Source organism: Lycium barbarum, chromosome 3 (genome assembly GCF_019175385.1).
Source record: "Lycium barbarum isolate Lr01 chromosome 3, ASM1917538v2, whole genome shotgun sequence".
NCBI classification, from domain to species: Eukaryota; Viridiplantae; Streptophyta; class Magnoliopsida; order Solanales; family Solanaceae; genus Lycium; species Lycium barbarum.
Genome location: NC_083339.1, coordinates 10960071 through 10972143, shown reverse-complemented (window position 1 = coordinate 10972143; position 12073 = coordinate 10960071).

Sequence of the window (12073 nt, the reverse complement as noted above, 5' to 3'; positions counted from 1 at the left end):
GGCTAGTATGGCTAACTCTTGAAGAGAGATTTTCAAAAACAAACCAACGACCCAGATTGCGAAAGCCATGCCAAAGGTTTAAAAACAAAACTCATTTTCAGCACCAAGTACCTCTTTTTAAAGAAAACATTTCGAATTTCAAAACAGTTGACTCAACGACACCACTTTAACGCATATAAGCAACCTTATGATCAAGAAATCAACACTTCACCGCTCTATTGCTAATTATGTGCCCTCACCTCAACAAAGTAGTCCATATTTCATCAAGAACCACATGTTTAAATCAATGGACATGAAATCAATAAATGCACTCACTCTCACAAAGAACGTCACATGTAATGTACGACATATCATAGGCTTGCCCGTAGTGTGACCACTCCACTAATACAAGTAAGACGAACCTAGAATCAAGGAGGACTTCGAGGGTTGTAATGTAGGCTAAGGGACGGGTAGAAATTATTTGGATAATAGTGACTAACCTCCCTAAGCACTTTAATACACATACTTTTATCATTCTTGCCCAATTTCTTCATTAGCCCTTATTCAACACCACCCAACCTTTAAATTTCTCCCAATTCACCCATTTTCTTTATTTAAGCACCACTCATTTTTTTTTAAAAAAGTCACACAAGTTAGAAGGGAAACTTTTTAGCTACATTTTTTTCTGTCTTTTTCAGATTTCTTTTTTTTTTTTTTTTTTCAATTCCCAACTAACACGTGAATTAGTTCTGTTCATTCGGTGCTCTCATTGTCTTCCTAGATTACAATTAACAACCATTTTCCCTCTTTATTTCACCTCCCAACTCCCATTATACATGTAAATGATTAAAGTGCTCATGGAGTGTTTGGATCAAAAATCAAGTTTTATAGAACGAAGAGGTAAAGGCTAAGTAACTGCTATCAAAGAAAGGCTAAAGGCTCAAAAAGGGTTAACTAGGGTGCTATTTGCGAGTTGGTAGGATAGCTTTTTAGTGACTAATCAAAGAAACGCCTCTATCACTTTCTAGGCTCAACCAACTTCATTTCGATTCGTGAACACACAGGGAAAGTTCTAGATGTCAATACCAAACATGGATTTAAATACAAAACCTTACTCACACATGGCACACAATCAACGCAAGAGGGATCCGGTTGTCCCTCGAATCAAACAACAATGACAGTCAACAATGCCAAGTGGGTCATACGGGTCAACATAAAAACTATTTTCAAGTGCTTCCAAGAAAAGTAATACAATTTTCACAGCATGCTTTCTCAAAACAGTTCAAGATCACTCATATGCCAAGACTTCACCTATCCCGTGCACCTAGCATTTGAATACACTTAGCCTACGGACTAATTTTCCCTCAAGCAGGTTGTCATCCACCCGTCATCAGAAACAACCCTTCTTATGACTATAAAAGAAAAATCGACCTACGCCCGGTTCAAAGGCCCCTCCTCGGGAAAGAACCGAGGCCATAAGAAAACCAAAGGGGGTAGATGATGAATGCCTACTAATGAGGGACTTAAGAAGTTATCAAAGAAAAATAAGGAAAATAAAATCTTTTTGAATTTTTTTAAACTTTTATTTTTTTCAACTTTTCCTATTTTGTTTCGACACTAAGATGTAAAACTACAAAAAACAGAAAAATAATCCTAAGGCATACTAATCATCATCCACAACCTCAAAACATATTGGTACAAACCAGGGACGTATTTTCCCACCCCACACTTAAAATTATGCAATGCCCTCAATGCATATATATTTGAAATCAAATAAAGCGCAAGCGAGGTAAGAAATACTCCCTGGGGCCCACTAGGGCCTAGCTAGCAACATACTCTCATCATCAAGGGGAGAATGACCCCACACTTAAAACTCTGGCATGCTTCTCGACTTTCAACTTTGGGTACTCAGACTTCCCCTAATCGTCATGGCACGACATAAATCAACTTTTTCCTCCACCTCGAACTTATGAATTTCACCCCTAATTTTGCATCCAATTTTCTATCACGCTTCTGGGGCGGTGGTGTGAAAATAAAGGAACCAAGCAATAAATATCATTTCTTGAACTTCTTGGCCCTTAAGTGAGGAATGTCGCTTTGTCTTTTCGGTGTGGCAAATTTCAGGATGTAAGACTCTTGTTCCTCCTCTATACACTTCTTCATCAGCGTGGAAGGCTCGATTTCCATGTCTCTAACCACACATAATGTAGAAAAATGTTTAGAATGAGGACCAACACGCCTTAACTCTAAAACTGCATTATATCTGACATCCTCACTTTTGTATACCTCTTCAACAATGATATCATCAAGAAAGATCTGATCGAATGGTTGGAATTCCTCTATCTGCTCCACATGCGGGCTACTATCCAAGGTAATATGTAGTTGGGCATCAGACGCCTCAACCTTTTAATTCATTTGTGCCTACAAGCCATGGATATCTGAGCCAAATTGGTCTATCTCTTGTCCGAGCTCAGTTCTACCTTCTAGCAGTTGTGTAGCCATGTTTGTAAGACCATCACAGAGAAACCCGTGAAATTTCATTTGTTGAGCTTGTTCTGTTAGCCAAGATTGACTCACTATCTCTGCTTCTTCAAAGCTATCTACTTGCAAGAACTCGCTCTCTTCTTCTGTTTTAGGTTCGCCTTGGGTATTGGCTAAGTCTGTAACTTGCAAATCATTACAAGTTTCAGCCTCAGCCTGCATCTCTGTGAGTTTAGCACGCATCCTCTCTATGGCTTTCCATATTTTGGCGTTTTGCTCTCTCATTAATGCATCATGCTCCATCATTTGCTCCCCTATTTGCTTCATCATATCGCTAACCCGAGCAAGACTTTCCGCATCCTCCACTTCGTTACTCCTTTCAACATCGCAAATAACAGGAGAATCATAATAGGGGCTCGAGGATGGGGTGTGAGAGTTAGGACAACTATTCAAATGACCGTCTTGACCACCACATATATTACAAATATTCCACTCAAAAGATTGGGAAGGTGCACACAACCCATTCCCGGAAATATTTTGACATTGTTGCCATAAGTGGGGTCCTCCACAAATCAGACAAGGATCACCAAAATAAGAACAACCAATATTCAACCATTTTTTACTCCAAGATGCCATGTCAAGCAAGCTAAGAAAAATATTAAATTAAAAATAAAATAAAATAATAATAAATAAATAAAAACTTGAATAGAAATTCAAAAATCCAAATTAGAAAAACAGTAATACTGCTAAGTCCCCAGCAGCGGCGCCAAAAACTTGTTGCTCCCAAACGCACACGCAAGTATACGTGGTCGTACAAGTAATATAGACTATTAAGTCCATATATCGATCCCACGGAGACTTAGATTCTACTGTTAAACTAATTCAAATTCGAATGAAACTATTCAAGAAAGTGAAAATCAAGATGGTTTGTTGTACTAAGCTAAAACTGAAAAGTAAACAATTTGTGATGGGTGTTTTTATGACTGGGACTATGTTGACAAGGACTGTAAGAATTTTCAGATGAGAGAAAGATCTAGGGTTATGGCTTTTGACAATCCAGTTGATCTTCAGACAATTCCACCTATTTTATTTCCTGGGTTACTAGTTAACGGGTTAATTATGCTTTATGATATTCTCTCGAACTACTCACAAGCTTATAGATGTTACTATAACGCCTATATCTCTATGGTCATCAGAGGTAACAAGAACACATTTATTACTCCGTATTCAACTAAGTAGGGCTAAAAGGTATATCTCTATCCTCATTAGCGAAACGATTAAATCGAACAAACTCTATTTATCCTTATTACGTACGTGAATTCCCTTTCTCAAGTTCAATTCACGCACCACATATAGTGTCTAACTATTGGCCAAATAATCAAACAATTAAAATCAAGAATAAATAAGCAACCCAAAATATGGAAGATCAATAGATAATAATTGTCATCAAATCAACTTTCAAGTCTTTCGCCACAACCCTAGAATTAAGATATTTAGCTACTCATGATTCGATCATAGACAAAAGAAGCCACGAATAAGATAGGGTTGAAAAAGATGAAAAACAAAATAACCTAGAGAGAGAAAAAGGAGAACGGTGGCTTACAAATCCTTGAATAATCCCAACACACCGTTCTCAGCTATTAAAACGTCTATACATAGGCTAGGGTAAAAATAATAAATAAGGAATCCAAATCCTAGTCTAATCGGGAAAACATCCGCAAATCCCCGTTTTCCTTCCGCATCGCGGAAGGATCGCGCAATGTACTGCAGGTTCTCGCTTTCTTCACGCGATGCGGAGAGATCGCGCAACACTGATGACTGAGTTTGGTTGTTCCGCTTTCTTCACGCAATGCGCCTCGATGCCCTGAAGTTCTGAGGCTTCTCGCGATGCGGAAGGAAAGCGAGGTCCCTTCAGTCGATGAGCTCTCCTTTTAGTTCGTCCTTTGCGGTCTTCGACTCGTCACCTCAGCCAATCCACATATGCTACGAATTCCAATCATTTCCAGCATCGTTTCCATCGTTTGTCGTCATCGTACCTATACACATGAAATATAACGACATAAGTTCAAATACGACGGTTACGTCATGAATTGAGCGATAAAAGTCATAAGAAGAAGCTGTAATACGACACAAAACATGATATTTGTGCCAAATATCAACCCCTTATCGCTAACTCGAGGGATCCACAGGCTTTAAACGTTAGCTTTTGAACTAAGGAGGTGACCTTACGATAAGATGCCGATATAGATTATGTGTTTCATAAGTTGATAGGTATTAAGGAGATTATGTTAGAAGATCACTGTTTCATGTAGCCAAGATAAAGTGTGTAGCATGTGATTTTTTGTCATACCGTTGAGACCAATTACTAGGTAATTATTCTATGAGATAAAGTTCTAGATCGAATATCGGGTTTTAAGGGCGTAACAGTTCCAATTCCAAAGTAATTCATGCACTATGTGGTACTAATGTCCAGACGCACTCTACTCGTGCCTCTCGTACCTATATCATGCCTATGTTAGAGCTTTACACTCTACGTTTAAATACAAGAATTAAGACTACATACAATAATACAGGACTGGTACAGATTTACCGGACGACACATCTGCTTAGTAGGACTCTACACGTATCAACTTGTTGGTGAGCCCCATCTCTTTCGGGGTTTAGTCAGTTACCTATTACCTATTAGTTATGCATTAAAGGTATGTTGGGGACCTTGTCCCAACAGTTTTGTTTAGCAGGATCATGTTCATGTTAGAGGTTTCATAGACTAGCCAGTCAGTTATGTTAGATACTCAAAGTCATGTAGCCATCTTTGGCTCAATTTATGATATTTCCACATTCATGATTTAAACAAGTATTTCATTAAATTATTATGACATCTCATGTTTTATAAAAGCTCATCACATTTAATGTTATATTCCGCTCATGTTATGCCTCATGATGATTCAGCAAGCCATGTGGTTCGCTCGGTCACATGCAGTAAGGCACCGAATGTTGTGTTTCGCCCAGGCCATGGTTCGGGGCGTGACACATTGGGGCTCAACTTCACAAGTTTTGACAATGGAAGGTATCAGGTTCTCATGTTACTCCCACTCCTCTGCCCAGGCAAGCTTCAACTAAGATCTGCTGATTGTCTTTCTTCTTCACCTGTAAAATCGAGGAGAGCAGATGAAAATAAAATTCACATTATAAAAAATAAAAAAGGAGGATAGACCAGTATTTAAGTGTAGTTACAAAAGCCAATTACACAGAGGATATAGTGTCAATGTGTTTAAGTTTAGAAACAAGAGCACACATAGAGGCATACGAAAAACAACCTGAATGTCTTTCTACATGGGGAATGACTGGAGGAATGTTTGAACTGGGTGCGGCACCAGCACCAGGGCCCTAAATAGAGAAAACATTGTCAGATACAAGTGGAGCTTTTATGAAGAAAAACAGAGATGTAACACTACCACTTACAAGAGGTCGGGAAGAACGAGTTGCAGAGCGATCCTAATAAAAAACATAGTCAAGTTGAAAACCTGCAACAAATAGAATTGTAATGGATATTAACAGACAAAGCTAAAAGGCATCTTCTAAGATCATTAAGACCTTCACGGATGAAGAGGTCACAAAATATTCTCTTCAGATAAGCATAATCCGGTTCATCCTCCAACCCGAGAGAATGATTATAATCGAAATATGATGCAAATTCAGTAGGATAACCCCAACATAAGTCCTGCGGAAACACAGACAGATCAGCATTTAAGCTCCATAATAAAAATGAGTCCAATCATCATATTTACGAATAAATTACCTCAATAGATGTTAAAGCCTTCTTTTCTCCATAGCATTTGCTCTGATCTCTTCCCAAGGAAGAATGCAATAAATAGATGTCAAACACATGCAGGTAAAAGCAAAAGCAAGAGGAGGAGAGATTGCAGCAAAAAATCACCTTCCTCGGAGGAAGTACATAAGATCATATCCAAGAGATTCCAAATCATCCCTCCTGCTTTGTTCTGTAATTACCAAAATAGTACATCAAGTCAAAAGACAGCAAAGTTCATCTATCCGAAGAGTGAAAATAAAGAATAAGAACACTTATCGAAACCACGGTGTGTGTCTATGCTAGCATATTTCGGATTGCCTATAAATCCTTTGTTAACTCTGCAGGGCCAAATACCATGTAAACTAACTAACATATAGCATTAAAACAAATGCATGGGCATAAACATAATATAATATCCTATAACATACTGAATTAAGAAGAGAGCAGCTCTATGTTGTACCTACAATTCTAAGATGGAAATACACATACCACAATGTTTTCTTTAGGGAACGGAAGGGGAAGGATGTAGGAAATTTTACATTAGTTTGCTTCCAATGCTAAAGCCAACTCAAAGCTTTTAAAAACAAGGGAAAAGAACACAAGGGGAAAGTCAGTATTGCATACATCCTCCCTTCGGAGGAGCATTTTCAAGATTTTAAAGTGGCAAGAAATAAAGGCACTTACCTGTAAGGAATGTGTTTGTGACTCGAAGGGTTTCTGTACCTCTTGACCAGACCAAAGTCAATAATTTAGACCTACATTTTAAGCAAAAAAAAATATTAAAGACACAATAAGTCCTACAAATCAGATTTGCCTTTTGAGTCGAGCTTGTCGCATAGGGCTTGCCTAGTGCGGATTACTTCTCCTGTGTGGTTTGTAAGCTATTGCACAGGAGCTGGGTTTACCTTGTGCGCAGCCGAAGGGTAGTGGTTGCGGGTTCCCATGACATAAAAATAAAAGTCCTGCAAAATCACGGAAACAAAAGTAACGACACAGTAATAAGAAAAGGGGACCTGATTTGAACGCCATCCACAACCCAAAACAAAATTGCTTGGGAAATTACTTTCGGATGGGGTCTGTCTCTAGGTGCATGTTAGCTTAACCTGCGCCCGCCATGGGAAAGAAACCTTGAGCTCCATCTCAGAAGGCCATCATGGCGATGGAGTCGCAAGCTATACGGGTAACAGCTCAGCGAGAAAAACAGTCTAATCGATCAGGTCAAACTCTAACCTCAATCACTGGCACAGTTTCAGCGGAGACATCAAAAGAAGCTCAATCGAAAGCATCGGGAAAGGCAAAAAGGCAGCAAACATTGCTACTCCATTGGAACCTAGATTTGGAGTAGGCAAAACAACAAATGGGAAAGTGACAAGTATGGTGAAAATTCAAAAGCAACAGAAGGAAGCTTAGGAACAAAGGGAGGAAATAGCACAAATAATAGGTAATGAAGATAACACGACCTCATCTAGCACCAGGAAGTCCTGGGCGAAACAAGTGGAGGAGACATAGGAAGAATCAGATAATCGGAGTTCCATATTGGACAATTTTGATATTGCAAAGGTGGTGAATGCAGGCTTCAAATTGGAATATGTTGCGCCAGCTAAACATGGTGAGTCCTTTATTGTGGAAATTGAGATTGAGGATATTAGTTCTGAATTAAAATATTGGAAAAACTTAGTAATATGATATGTATTGGGAGTTCATCCCCCTTTTGAAGTAATTAAAGGGTTCATACAGAGGATCTGGGCCAAACATGGTATAAGACAGCAATGTTGAAGAATGGGGTGGTGATAGTTATATTTGACACTGTTATTGGTAAGAATGATGTCATTCAAGCTAGGATATACCATTTTGATAGTAAGCCTTTCATAGTTAAGGCTTGGGATTCAGATATGTATTTCTCTAGGGAGGAGTTGTACATAGTTCCTATTTGGATTAAGTTTCCTGGACTGGACTTCAAATATTGGAGTCCAAAGGGCCTGAGCAAGATAGGTAGCTTGGCTGGCAAGCCTCTAATGGTGGATTAAAACACTGAGAGGAAAATTGGTCTTAACTTTGCCAGGTTGATGGTTGAGGTTAGCATGGATTCCACATTGCCTGATACTGTTATATTTAAAAATGAAAGGGGTGATTTGATTGAGCAAAGAGTGAGTTATGAATGGAAGCCAACCTTATGCAAGTTTTGTAAGAAATATGGGCACTCAGAAGATGTCTGTAGAAGAAAAGCAGCACCAAAGCCTGTACAAGATAAGATTGAACCAGATGATGAACAAATTGCTCAACCTACTGAAGAACTTATTCCACAGCCTAAACCAGTAGGGGGCCAGGTGACTCAACAAAGTACAAAAGCAGAAGGAGGGAAACAAGTGAGAATACAGGAAAATGTTGATAAGACAGTAAATTATCATGGCAATGCTAAGAATATAGCTAAGCCAAGAGAAAAACAAAAAGTCAAAGATCCTCAGGCACACAAAGTGGATAATGCTAAGAAAGTGGGTGCAGTCAATATGGAATAGGTTACACCAATGAGAGGTTATACTACACAGCAACAAATAAGGGATAAAATTGCTCTAACTCTGAGTAAAATTGTTTCAAGCTCTGGATCAATTGGAAATATGAGAGGTACCACCATTCCTGCCATAGGGAATGAATAGTCTTCTTAGTTGAAATGTAAGGGGCCTGAATGGCCCTAATAAGCAAAGGAGGTTAAGCTCCTTTGCACAGAAGAAAGGGTGGGTTTGATAGGCTTGCTAGAGACAAAAATAAAAAAGGACAGGTTTCAAGAAGTTTCTAAAAAACTGTTTGATGGTTGGAATCATTTATATAATTTGGATTGTCATCATAATGTTAGAATCTGGATCACCTGGAGACCAGATTACTACCATGTCAGTCCAATAAGCAAGATAGCACAGACAATGACTTGTAAAGTAAAGTCAATTCCATTAAAATTGACCTTCCTAGTCACATTTATTTATGCTTTTAATACAATAGAAGAAAGGAAATTGTGGGACCCCACAGCTGGGCGCTGACCATATTGGTAAGAGTCGATTCCCTCAGGGGAATGTAAAGGGCATGGAGGTCGCGTGTTCGATACCCGTAGCGCTGCAGCGTGAAGATGGTTTATCGTGCGGACACGTGTATCCTTACTACAATACCTAAGTATGTCATGTCATGCCAGATCATGTTCATGGGGTCCAGATACCCAGGGTTTCACAGTATGGTCAGCGCCCAGCTGTGGGGTCCCACAAAAAAGGCGACTTTTTTGTCGAGGATCCGAAGGTGTTACCCATACATGCAACGGGTTGCCCTCTCATACATACATGACATGCATACATACATGACCCACAGAAGGTGTTACCCATACATACAACTGTGAGGACTACTGAGTAATTGTGGCAGTGAAATCACAGACAATTCGAGATAGCACACTGCAGCGCCTCGAACCCGTGACCTCAGGCCCTTTGTCCCCCTGATGGAGCGCCTCTTACCAGTTGAGCTGCAGCTCAATTGGTAAGAGTCGATTCCCTCAGGGGAATGTAAAGGGCATGGAGGTCGCGTGTTCGATACCCGTAGCGCTGCAGCGTGAAGATGGTTTATCGTGCGGACACGTGTATCCTTTCTACAATACCTAAGTATGTCATGTCATGCCAGATCATGTTCATGGGGTCCAGATACCCAGGGTTTCACAGTATGGTCAGCGCCCAGCTGTGGGGTCCCACAGAAATAACTATGGGAATACCTGATCAACATATATAGAGTGCATAAGAGACCTTGGTTGTTGCTTACTAACTTCAACTCAGTCTTTCATGTTGAGGACAGGATAGGGGGTAACCCTGTTGCTTGGGCTAAAGTAATTGACTTTGCTGAATGTGTGGATGAATGTGGATTGCTTGAACTACCACATCAGGGGAATAAGTACACTTGGAGTGATAAAGGGGGTACAGAAAGGACGTATTCTAGAATTGATTGGGTATTCATAAATGATGAGAGGTTGACTAGCATGCCATCTAGTAAAGCCATATTCCTACCTGAAGGAGTAAGTGATCACTGCCCTGCCAAGCTAATCTTCGCTGAGGAGAGGTCAAGGCAGCAGAAATCCTTCTTATATTGCAATGTATGGGGACAGCACCCACAGTTGGTGCAAGATGGTTAGGCAGTTCCTATCTAAGGCTGCAAAATGCTGCAAGTAGTTAAGAGACTAAAGCTATTGAAAAAGGATTTAAAGCAGGTAAATTCACTACAATTTAGAGACCTAGTGAAGGAAGCTGATGAGGACATAAGTGCATTAAAAGTGGCTCAGCATCAACTACAGTTACAACCATTAAACCAAGATTTCCACAGGAGAGGGTAAAGTATGCAAAATTTAAGGAATCATCATATCTAGCTGAAATGTTCCTGCAACAATAGAGTAAGGTGACTTGGTTGAAATTAGAAGATGATAATACAAGATACTCCCACTCTGTTATTAAGCATAGGAGATTGAAACAAGCTACCACTCAAATAAAAGATGAACAAGGGACTTGGCAGACTGATCCAGATGCCATTTCAAAGGTATTTGTGAATTACTATACGGAACTTCTAGGAAGGAAAGTACAAACTAGAGTGCAAGATAAGGGATTTATATTGTTGAAATTGATGCAATCTTTTAGTGAGAAGGAATTAAAAGAAGCTATGTTCTAGATTGACAAAACTAAGAGCCTTGGCCCGGATGGATACAAAACTAAGAGCCTTGGCCCGGATGGATATGGGAGTGGTTTTTTCAAAGAGGCCTAGGGAATTGTGGGGAGAGATATAGAAAATGCAATCCTAGAGTTCTTTCACAATGGAAAGATGTTAAGACAGTTAAATGCCACAAACATAGCACTAATTCCTAAGGTTGATGGGCCAGAAATGGCAAATCAGTACAGACCAATAGCATGCTGCAATGTACTATACAAATGCATATAAAAAATGCTTTGTAGAAGACTAAAAGATACAGTAAATCACATTGTAGTAGACAATCAGGCTGCCTTTGTCCGAGGTAGATCAATGGTGCACAACATCCTCATCTGTCATGACCTATTGAGGCACTACAATATATATTATGAAACATGATGGGCTTTAAGAAAACATATGAAGTCGTAATAATTATAAAATACTTGTTTAAAAACAAGAGCGCGGATAATGCCATAGCTGAGCCAAAATAGCTAACCGATTCTGAAAGTCTAACATGACTCAACTGACTTGTCTAGTCTATGAAACCTCTAGCATGAGTCTGAACATAAAATGTACTTGCTGGGACAAGGCCCCCAGCATACCTTTAGATGCAAAACTAAATAAAAAAAGACAATGTCTAAACCCCGAATGAGATGGGGCTCACCAATAAGCTGATACGTGCAAATCCTAATGAGCAGAAGCGTCGTCCTGTAAATCTGTACCTGCATCGTGAAATGCAGGCCCCCAGGCAATAAAAGGGGGCGTCAGCACATTGAATGTACTGGTATGTAAAGCAACTGAATGAAATAGCAGGCACATGATACATAAACTGAAACTGAATACTGAAACTGAACATAAACATGAGTAATGTAAGCATGAAATAATTTGTAATACCGACATGAACCACCACGGGAGAAACGTGAAGTCTGATCTCGGCCCGATCAGCTAAGCCATCTCGTACCTTGCCGGGGCACGAGACATGAACACGACATGAATGGATCCAAAATCCCTCAATGGGGAAAACATTAAGGAATCGTCCTAACTGGCGGAGCGATCCTTATCCTACGTTGGCATACGTAGTTTCAGGGTATCGGAGCCTTCTCGGTA